Source organism: Rhipicephalus microplus, chromosome 1, assembly GCF_043290135.1.
Source record: "Rhipicephalus microplus isolate Deutch F79 chromosome 1, USDA_Rmic, whole genome shotgun sequence".
Taxonomy (NCBI): Eukaryota; Metazoa; Arthropoda; class Arachnida; order Ixodida; family Ixodidae; genus Rhipicephalus; species Rhipicephalus microplus.
The window spans coordinates 208,392,346-208,402,417 of NC_134700.1; the positions used below are offsets into that span (position 1 = coordinate 208,392,346).

The following is a 10,072-nucleotide window of genomic DNA, read 5'->3' on the forward strand; positions in this document are numbered from 1 at the left end:
TCGAATGGTCGGGATGGGCATGGTAAGGGTAGCAAGGTACCGCTGGCGTGACAAGGGGGAGTTTTTCGTCTCTGGCACGTCGAGCAGGCCCGAACGTATTGTCGTATAAAACGGTACATGCCACGCCAGTAATATCGGAGACGTATGCGAGAATAAGTCTTCAGGAAACCTGCGTGGCCACATTGGGGGTCGTCATGAAACGTGGAAGAAATTTCGGATCGCAGATGACGTGGAATCACGAGTAGCCACTGACGTCCACCGGGTGCGTAGTTGCGTCGGTACAGCACGTCGTCGCGAGTGGCGAAGTGCTCCACTTGCCGACGCAACGTGCGAGAAGGGGGGGAAGCCGTCCGCCCAGCCAGGATGTCTAGAATCGAAGCAACCCAAGGGTCCTTGCGTTGCTCAGATGGCATGTCGGCGATGGTGACGGCAGTGGCATCACAGGTTATACTTTCGCAGCAGTCCGGGTCAGGGGGTAGAGGCGAACGGGATAGGGCGTCTGCGTCCGAATGTTTCCGGCCGGAGCGATAGACCACGCGAATATTATATTCTTGGAGGCGTAATGCCCATCGGGCGAGGCGACCGCTTGGATCCTTCAATGACGACAACCAGCAGAGGGCGTGGTGGTCAGTCACGACGTCAAAAGGGCGCCCGTACACGTAAGGTCGAAATTTTTCTATCGCCCAAATAATGGCGAGGCATTCCTTTTCAGTGACAGAATAGTTGCTTTCGGCTTTGCTAAGAGTTCGGCTTGCGTAGGCAACGACGTACTCTTGGAAGCCGTCTTTCTTCTGTGCAAGAATAGCGCCTAGCCCGACACCACTAGCGTCGGTGTGGATCTCTGTGGGTGCCGATGGGTCGTAGTGTCGCAGAATAGGCGGCGACGTGAGGAGGCGGCGCAGTTCATTGAAAGAGTCATCACAGGTGGCAGACCAGGCTGAAAGGTCTCTGGAGCCGGCGAGGAGCTTGGTCAAAGGAGCGATGATCGTCGCGAAATTACGGACGAAGCGCCGGAAGTAAGAGCAAAGGCCTATGAAGCTTCGGAGCTCTTTCGTGGTGGTCGGTTTGGGAAGCGCTGAAACGGCTGTAAGTTTGGCAGGGTCAGGAAGAATGCCGTCTTTTGAAACCACGTGGCCAAGGATCGTAAGCTTTCGAGCGGCGAAATTGCACTTCTTCAGATTCAGTTGCAGCCCCGCGGCAGAAATACACGCGAGGACTTTCTCGAGGCGGGTTAAATGGGTTGCAAAATCAGTTGAAAAGACGATAATATCATCTAAATAACAAAGGCAAAGGTTCCTTTTTAGGCCTCGAAGGATAGAGTCCATCATCCGCTCGAAAGTAGCTGGCGCGTTGCAGAGGCCGAAGGGCATCACTGTGAATTCGTAAAGCCCGTCGGGCGTGATGAAAGCAGTTTTTTCACGATCGGCCTCTGCCATGGGTACCTGCCAGTATCCAGAGCGGAGATCTAAAGAAGAGAAAAATTCGGCTCCCTGTAGGCAGTCCAAGGCATCGTCAATGCGTGGCAGCGGATAGACATCCTTGCGCGTGATTCGGTTGAGACGCCGGTAGTCCACGCAAAACCTGATGGATCCGTCCTTCTTCTTCACCAACACAACTGGAGAGGCCCAGGGACTGCTTGACGGTTCGATTATGCCACGTGTCAGCATGTCGTCAACCTGTTCATTGATGGCACGGCGTTCGGTAGTTGACACACGATATGGACGCTGCCGTAATGGCGTCTCTTGACCGGTATCTATACGGTGTACAACAGATGACGCTCGACCTAAGGAAGGCTGATTGTGGTCAAACGAGGCTCGAAAACGCTGTAGGAGCTTGATCAGCTGTTTCTGCTGCCCAGGCGTGAGGTTACAATCGATGGACTTGCGGAATACATCCATAGGTTCATTAGCGTCAGTTGCGGGTGTAATGGCACAAGTCGGTAGAAATGGCTTGTCTGGATAGATCGGGTCTTCGAAAATACAATTTAAGGTCTCGAGGCTTCCCAGACACTCACCGCGTAGCAGGATGTACGGGCAAGCAGAAATGTTGCACGCATAAAGTACCGCCGAACCATTGGAAAAGTTGATGACGGCAAACGGGAGGACGATGGTTCGGTGTTGCACACTAGCTATAGTTGGTTGGAACAGGAGCGTCGAGTTAGTGGCAGCAGGGGAAAACACAGGTACTAGGACGGCGGACAACGGCGCGATGCGGACGTCAGCTGCGGCAAACACTTTCGAGGGACTATGGTGGTCGATATCAAGGCACGGATTTGTCAACGTGAGTTCAGCACGAGCGCAGTCGACGAGGGCCTGATGGGTAGAAAGGAAATCCCATCCTAGTATCACGTCGTAAGATGAACGTGGGAGGACAACAAAGTTGACGGCGTACCAAACATCTTGAATAAGAACGCGTGCTGTGCACTGAGCTGTCGGCGCGATGAAATGGGAGGTGGCTGTACGCAGAGCAAGATTCGTAAGCGGCGTTGTAACTTTTCTCAAATCGCGACACAGTTTTTCACTAATTACAGAAACGACGGCGCCTGTGTCGACAAGTGCACGTACAGCAACACCTTCTACTAGCACATCAATTTCGTTGGGCGGACAAAGAGGAGGTCTTGGAAAGTTCGACGACGACGCAGTTCTTGCCTCCGGAACTGCGGCTGTCAGTTTTCCTCTCGAGCGGGGCTCGTGCGCCGAAGCATCGGGGAGACAGATCGGCGACGGGGTGGTAATGACCGGCGAGAATCGACGGGGCGTCGTGGGGACAATGAGTCGGTGATAGGAGAAGATGGTCGCTGGGGATTCTGGGCAGCCTGGTAATTTGCAGAATTCCCATGGTCTGGAGGCTGGAAGTTGCGACGGCGACAGTAGCGTGCTATATGTCCCACGAAACCGCATGCGAAACAGATGGGTCGATTATCCAAGGTGCGCCATGGGTTAACGACAGAAGGTGCATTGGGCGAAACGGGATGGGGTGCCGTGTATGTAGGCAGCGTCGTAGGGTAGGAGGACCCGGTGCCCCGGTATGCGCCAGAGACAGGTGGGGCTGGGGGTCTAGCAACGACGGCAGCATAGGTCAGCGGCGTAGGGACAGGTGGCGATGGAGGCAGTGCTTGCGTGACCTGTGTCTCAATGACCTGGCGTAGACGTGGGTCTAACGAGGTCACTGGCGCGGATGCTTCGGCCACAAGAGAAAGCTGACGCGCAACTTCCTCACGAATGAATTGTTTGATTTGGGGGAGTAAGACGGTGTGATCAGCAGCGACGTCGTGTACAAGGGCGGAAACTTCAGCCGTATCTTCTGCGGCCCTGCGCGTCGAGACACGCTGCTTACGCAACTCGTCGTACTCCTGACAGAGGTGGACAACATCGGTGACGGTCTGTGGATTCCTGGCGACGAGCATCTGGAAGGTGTCGTCGTCAACTCCTTTGATAATGTGCTTGATTTTGTCGCGTTCGGTTAGAGATTCATCGACGCGCTTGCAAAGGGACAAGACATCTTCAATGTAACTCGTAAAGGTCTCGTCCCTGCGCTGGACTCGACTACGGAGACGCTGTTCCGCGCGAAGCCGGCGCACGGCGGGACGGCCGAAGACCGCGGAGATGGTGGTCTTGAAGGCGGACCAGTTGGTAATTTCGCCTTGGTGGTTCTTGAACCAGAGGCTGGCCACATCAGCGAGGTAAAAGCGCACGTTTGTGAGCTGGTCGCAGGCGTCCCACTTGTTGGAAGCACTTACGATTTCGTACTCGACGAGCCAGTCCTCGACGTCTTGTTCATCGTTGCCGCGAAAAATTGGTGGGTCGCGTTGCCGAGGCGCACCAGTACAGTAGACTGTCGTTGGTGAGGCAGCTTGAGAAGGGCCAGGAGCAGTCATGGTGAACGGTGAGGGTAGCGTCCGATTGCGAAGTTCCAGGTTGATGGGAACCCCGGCTCCTCCACCACTTAAAATAGAGGTGTTGTACGTCGAGAAAGGTTCAGACGTAGCTTGGCAAAATGTCCTTTATCAGGCAGGTCTGGCTAATGGCGAGCGGCGTGCGCGAGCTACTACTGCAGCCACCGATCATCATCGTCTTCTTCGTTGCCAGCAGAGCGTTCGTTACTCAGGTTCATTAATTCATTACAATATATATATATATATATATATATATATATATATATATATATATATATATATATATATATATATATATATATATATATATATATATATATATATATATATATATATATATATATATATATATATATATATATATATATATATATATATATATATATATATATATATAACGTGAAAGTTTACGTACTGGGTCTAGAAATCATCGCAACCAATGTAGGTTCACAAGCAGCCACGGCGAGCCGCTTCCCTATTAATTAACCTCCTGAAGCGCACCACTAAGATGCCGGAGTCTAAAGAGGTTCCCTCGAGAAATATCCACGCGAGCTAAATTACGAATAAAAAAGAAAGTTAAAAAAACGAGCGTAGCAAGAGGCACCACGCTTGCGTCGTTACACGCTTCGTACCAAACGTGCAAAGGCTGCGGTTCGCATAAATCACACACTCGGCTTACCAGCGTTGGCCCCGCGCACAAATCCGGGGCGGGTTGGAAAACAAATCGCGTTTCGTTCGACGCACCTCATTAGTGAAACCAGTACAGGCTCGCTGAATTTGAACGAGAATTTTTTTTTCTCGCCGATTGTTTCAGAGCACGATCTTTTGAAGCGAGACTACACTGGTATGAGATACTTTTAATCGCTTTCGCGGCAGCACGCCGAGGCTTTTAAAAACCAGTGAAATCGAAAGTCAGGCTCTGAAGTAACAAAGCTATTGTTTTTCGACGTGCTGAACCAACGAAGTGGTATTTGTATCTACGAATACAGTCAGCAGCGAACACGCACTCAAAGCTTTTGTATTTTTAAATTCCCACTACTCAAACACACGCGAATATGAATTCGCTTCAAGTCTACCGAATCACAAAGTTGCTGTAAATAATCGCCATGACTGTGCTCTAGAAAATAAATTGAATCGGAGATTCTAATTAAGGCAACCGGCATTGTTACGCTGAAAATGCGAATTATTACCATCACCCCCCTTCCAGACTTTACAATACTAAGCAAAATGAAAGGGGGGCACGCGGACCCAATCAAAGTCGCATTTTGTTTCACAGACAATCGAAGAGCACAATTTTGTTACATTGATTGCCAGTCGTTCCACTTGCACAGCCTATTATATAAACACGTGATTTGAACGTCCTGTAATTATGCGCGCAAAACACAGCAACTGCAGCTTTTTTTTTTTTCATAGTGGCGTGTTTTGATCTAGAATTCTGCAGGAGACGGGGTGAACAGAACGGACTCTAAGGTATTTACGTAAACTTCACAGTGCTTTCACTACTGTGAATATGGAAACTAGCGCAGCTGTGACTATGGCGATTTCAGTATATAGAATATTCCTATATATTATCATCATTGACCATATTAAGCGAATAAAGAGACGTACGCACGCTCAAGAATCCATGTGTTTCTCTATCGTATGATGCACGTCACATCACCAATGGCTGCCAACGGTGGTCTCGAAATAAAATCCTGTAATACATAAAAGAAACCCCGTAATTTCTAAAGTGCAGACAAGGTAAGACGTTCTTACGCAAGTGGTCTTGACATTGAGACAAAATGTCTACGTCATTCTGTCATGCCAGGGAGATTATATGTTGTTTTTGTAGCAAGAGCTACATTGGCCGTATTCTTGCCGTTTCGCTGTGGCTGGTGGCCGTACCGCGAGCTGCATGATCCATTGCCCAGAAACCAGTGCAGCTGGCAGCGCCGCTCGCCGCGCCACCTGGCATGGCGTCGGAAAAGGTGAAACCACGTCGCAACAACAAATGAGGAGCCATAGTTTCATCGTGTGTATTGAAGTAGCGGCTCAGTGGTATTCCCCGGCAGATATGGAAAGTGAAAAACAAAACAAAGAAGACAGGCTTCGTCGTCGGAGCGAAATCAAGAGGAGGCAGCGAGCGGAGTTCAATTGGAACTTCTCTTGAACAAATCAGCGCAACATGTTGAACAATTCTCTTGAACAATCAGAGTTACATGTTGTTGTAACTCAATACCAACTGCTCATTTCATTTATTGACGTAGAGAAAGTTGGTGCCTCTAACTACAATTAACTTTCCTTGGCTCCATCACAAGCTAGAGGATACATGAGCATGCACAAACGAGCAATGATTATCATGACGACGTGATGTTAAAACAACTTACTTGATGAGTTTTATATTTTAGGGACAGACGTAACGTACTAAAGAGACAGCCGTTCCATAGAAAGATTATATCTATATGTAGCCAAAAAACTCGGCACGTTACCTTTCCTAGTATGCAGGAATGCTATCAGTATTTAGTTGTGGCTGAAGTCGTCGTCCCAGTACAAGAGCGTTGATGATATTGTTAAATGGGATTTAACGTCCCACAACCACGATATGATAATGAGAGACGCCGTAGTGGAGGGCTCCGGAAATTTCGACCACCGGTGGTTCTTTAACGTGCGCAAGAGCGTTCCACAGATTACGTTGCGTGTAGCGCGTTAAAAGCGTTACACGAAATAGCACTCAAGTTGTAAAGCACTTTCGAATGCTAAGTCAGTAGCCGATGTCCTCGTGCGAAAAAATTAGATATTAAACAATTGGTAACGTTCATCAGTGTGAACGTCATGACTGCGAGCGTCTAAAACTCATTCTCGCCATCGCTTCTGCAGTGATCCAAGGGCGCACACTTCCTGAAGGGCCTTTGTCGAGGCTGAAAAAAACGATGTTCCTCTTTCGCATTCATACAAGTCGTGATAAATGCATGCATGTCCGGTAGACGTCTTTCATTATTAACAAGAGGTTCCCCGATGACAAAAGGTCGTGATACTTTGCGCCACCGTAGAGGAATTATGCCGAGCCTACGAAGACACGGCGTTACGCATTAGGCCGTCATGCCACCATTTTATTCCAGCTACAAGGTCACGCATTACTCAAGTGTGGCGGATGAATGACTCGCGCAATACCGGACGACGGCGCCATGCTTTCCGTGCGCTCTCTAGTGTGTAGATCATTTATTAGACACGTGCAAGCGATCTGGCGGTGCATTCGATCAGGAAAGAGCAACGATGTAGGTGCATGTGCATCAGAGATAATTCATGTCTCAGCTTCGAAGTGAAACAAACAATAATATGTGTGTGATCATCGCGACTGCGCTATCTCCGGATTGAACAATGTTCAGTGCTCTGAACGATGAAACTATGTTTCTGTTTTTCAATTGAGTAACCGAGAAATCGGTGTGGTGAGCGCGAAATAAAACCCGCTTGATGTTTTCTGTTTGTTTGTTTGTTTGTTTGTTTGTTTGTTTGTTTGTTTGTTTGTTTGTTTGTTTGTTTGTTTGTTACTATGGCAAGGGTTTAGGAGCTTGTGACGCTACAAAACACGCCCCAGCTAGCAAATTAGGACGAGCTGTACTACATCTAATAAGTGTTTTGAAATACTTCGCACGCGGAAGCAACTTGAGAACCAACTTCATGGCGTCGTGCAAAGACCAAAGACGCGCGCGCGCACTAATTCTCCCGGACATTTTCTCAGTGCACGGGCGACGCTCGCGGGCGCAACGGCGTCCCCTTTGTTTCCGAAGCTCACGCGCGCTATCGAGCACGCTCGAAAAACGAAAAAAAGCTCGAGCCGCGGCGCGGCGTGGTGCGTTGCCATTGCAGGAGAGCCACACACTTGCCCCTGGCTTCCTCTTTCATTACAGCCACACGACAGGGGATACCGCGGTGACAGCGCCTCCGGAAGCGCGGCCCCGATCAGCCAGTGTCGCTCGAGCGTGCTAAAACCGCCGGAGCTGCAAACGTCGTCGCGCTGCCGCGAAAGCGATCAGGTAGAGCAGAAGACAAAGCGCGCGCTCAAACACACGCGCCGTGCTGCAGCCGACAACAAACTTACGGTCTGATGAGCGCGCGTGCGTCGGCTGGCTTAGCTGGGCTCGGTGGGTGGGATGCTGCTGCTGCTATTCCGGTAATTCCGGCCGATCAGCGGCGGCGGAGTCCGCACGACGTCGAAGGGGGCCGGCGACGCATGGACGGTGCAGCCCGGAAGACGTGCGCGTCCCTACGGTGCCGCAGGGTCCGCTGACAGGGATCGGCGGGGCCGCTTGGCGACGCACCGAGACGACGGCACGAATGCTGCAGGACCGGCAGCACACGACGGCATCACTCAGCGGCGGAAGTCGTCGCGTTTTCGGGCCTGCCAGCGGCTCCACCGCTGCTGCTGCTGCCGCTATCGATTGCTGCCTGCTCGGCTCGCGACCGAGACGCCCTGCGGCGGAGCTAGCGCCCAACTTTAGCGCCACCCGGGAGAACACAGAAAAAGGAATGAGTAAAAAAAAAGAAAACGGCAACGCTGGTGCTAGGAATTAGATTAAGAGCGACGCTAGCTGTCCACTGCACTTCCGGCTCCTCCGCCCATTACGCCCCTTCACCCGCTGCCCGCACCTTTAGAGCTGGGGAAGGATAGGGGAAAAAAATAAGAAAGGAACCAAAAGTGGAGATGCCTGACGAACACGTCGCTGTCTTCGTATGAAGCGGGGATTTTGACGCTAACACAACGTGGCTGCGAGCGAACACGTTAAGGGACAAGCGGCAGGAAGTCGCCGTAAGCCCATGCGGGTGCGCGCATTGTGGGTCCCAAATGTCAAGGGTCCTCCTTCCCAATTTGTGCAAAGTTGTTTGCCCGTTCCTTCCCGAGGAAAGTATGCGCGAAAGTGCTTTCGTAGACTGGATTACAACTGATCCCTCTTTGAATGCTTGTATTATTCCAAAATAATCGAGAACTACTGAACTTTCCGACGTCAGTGCGTGTTTACATGCCATGCAGACAACACCGAGTTGATTTAAAAGCAACGTTGGCCGTGGAAAAACTTATCGGGACAGAAATTAATACTTTGCGAACTTCGCATTGCAGTCACAGTCCAAAAAGTGCATATTCCAAATGCCATAAGTCAGCAATTTGGGTCAGCCAAAACTAAAGTACACTGCTAAATAAACGCTGAGCACGGATGCAGCCAATGGATGGTCACATTTAAGGCATCTCTCTCTCTCTCTCTCTCTCTCTCTCTCTCTCTCTTATGCCTTTCTCAATAAATTGGCTGGCTATTACTAAGCATGTGACCTTCATGTTATTCGAAACATTCGATTTACCAGCATATTCAATCTTATTCGCTTATTTTAATCTGATGGGCAGCAAGCCTATACTCGCCCCTGTTTAACCCTCCTGGATTGCTGCTTCATCTCCCTAAGGCACAAATAATTAGTTTTGCTGTGGTGAAAACCGTCAACCCAATCATTCCCCCAATTTTATAGTGTACTGTATAATGACAAAAGCATTATGTTGCCAACGTATTACTGCTTAAAAATGTTCCTCTCTCTAAAAAATGCATGATTCGAGTGATTCATCACAACGTAGTCAAACTCGTTGTTAACGAGTCAATTACAGTTGGAAGCCTCGCAGCAGAACATATTGAAGCCGCCAGCCCTCGATAGCAACGGAAGAGCTTCGCAAAGGAACTTCGTCTTGCACTAAATTTTAAAACACAGCTCAAGTATATCATGAAGCAAAAAGTGAAAACGCGGAAGCGAGGAAAGACCGAGGAAGCACTTGAGTACACAAGAAGTGGACAAACCGCTGGAAGGAAGCTGGGTGTCGACGGAAGCCAAATTGTATCCAATCAGCAGCAAGCGCTGTTCTCGTAGTTCTCGACCGTAAGAGCATCCAGGGAATTATACGCAGGGAGGCGTGAATGGCAGAACGTCCGGACAGCAACCTAGACGCAGCCGTATAGAAGATGAAGTCCCAGGTAGAACTGCATTTCGAGTGATTTGTACGGTAGCGTAAAGGAGGAAATACAGTGCCGAATCGGACGCGTTCGGACTTCTTCATGTCAGCCTGGCACGGCAAAAGTAACTCTTTAGACTATAGAACGTAGCCCCGCCGCGGTGGTCTAGTGGCTAAGGTACTCGGCTGCTGACCCGCAGGGCGCGGGTTCG

General features: G+C 50.0%; 1 protein-coding gene across 2 annotated transcripts in view; it reads right to left on the reverse strand.

Annotated features, from left to right (window-relative positions):
• The window catches only part of LOC142804441 (guanine nucleotide exchange factor DBS-like), a 314,163-nt gene extending 305,926 nt beyond the window's left edge, over positions 1-8,237 (reverse strand). For both annotated transcript variants that reach the window (XM_075891114.1, XM_075891113.1), the window contains exon 1: positions 7,974-8,237. The gene's annotated coding sequence lies outside the window, so the exon portion shown is untranslated. The remainder of the gene's footprint in view (positions 1-7,973) is intronic.
• Between the last annotated feature and the right edge of the window lie 1,835 nt (positions 8,238-10,072).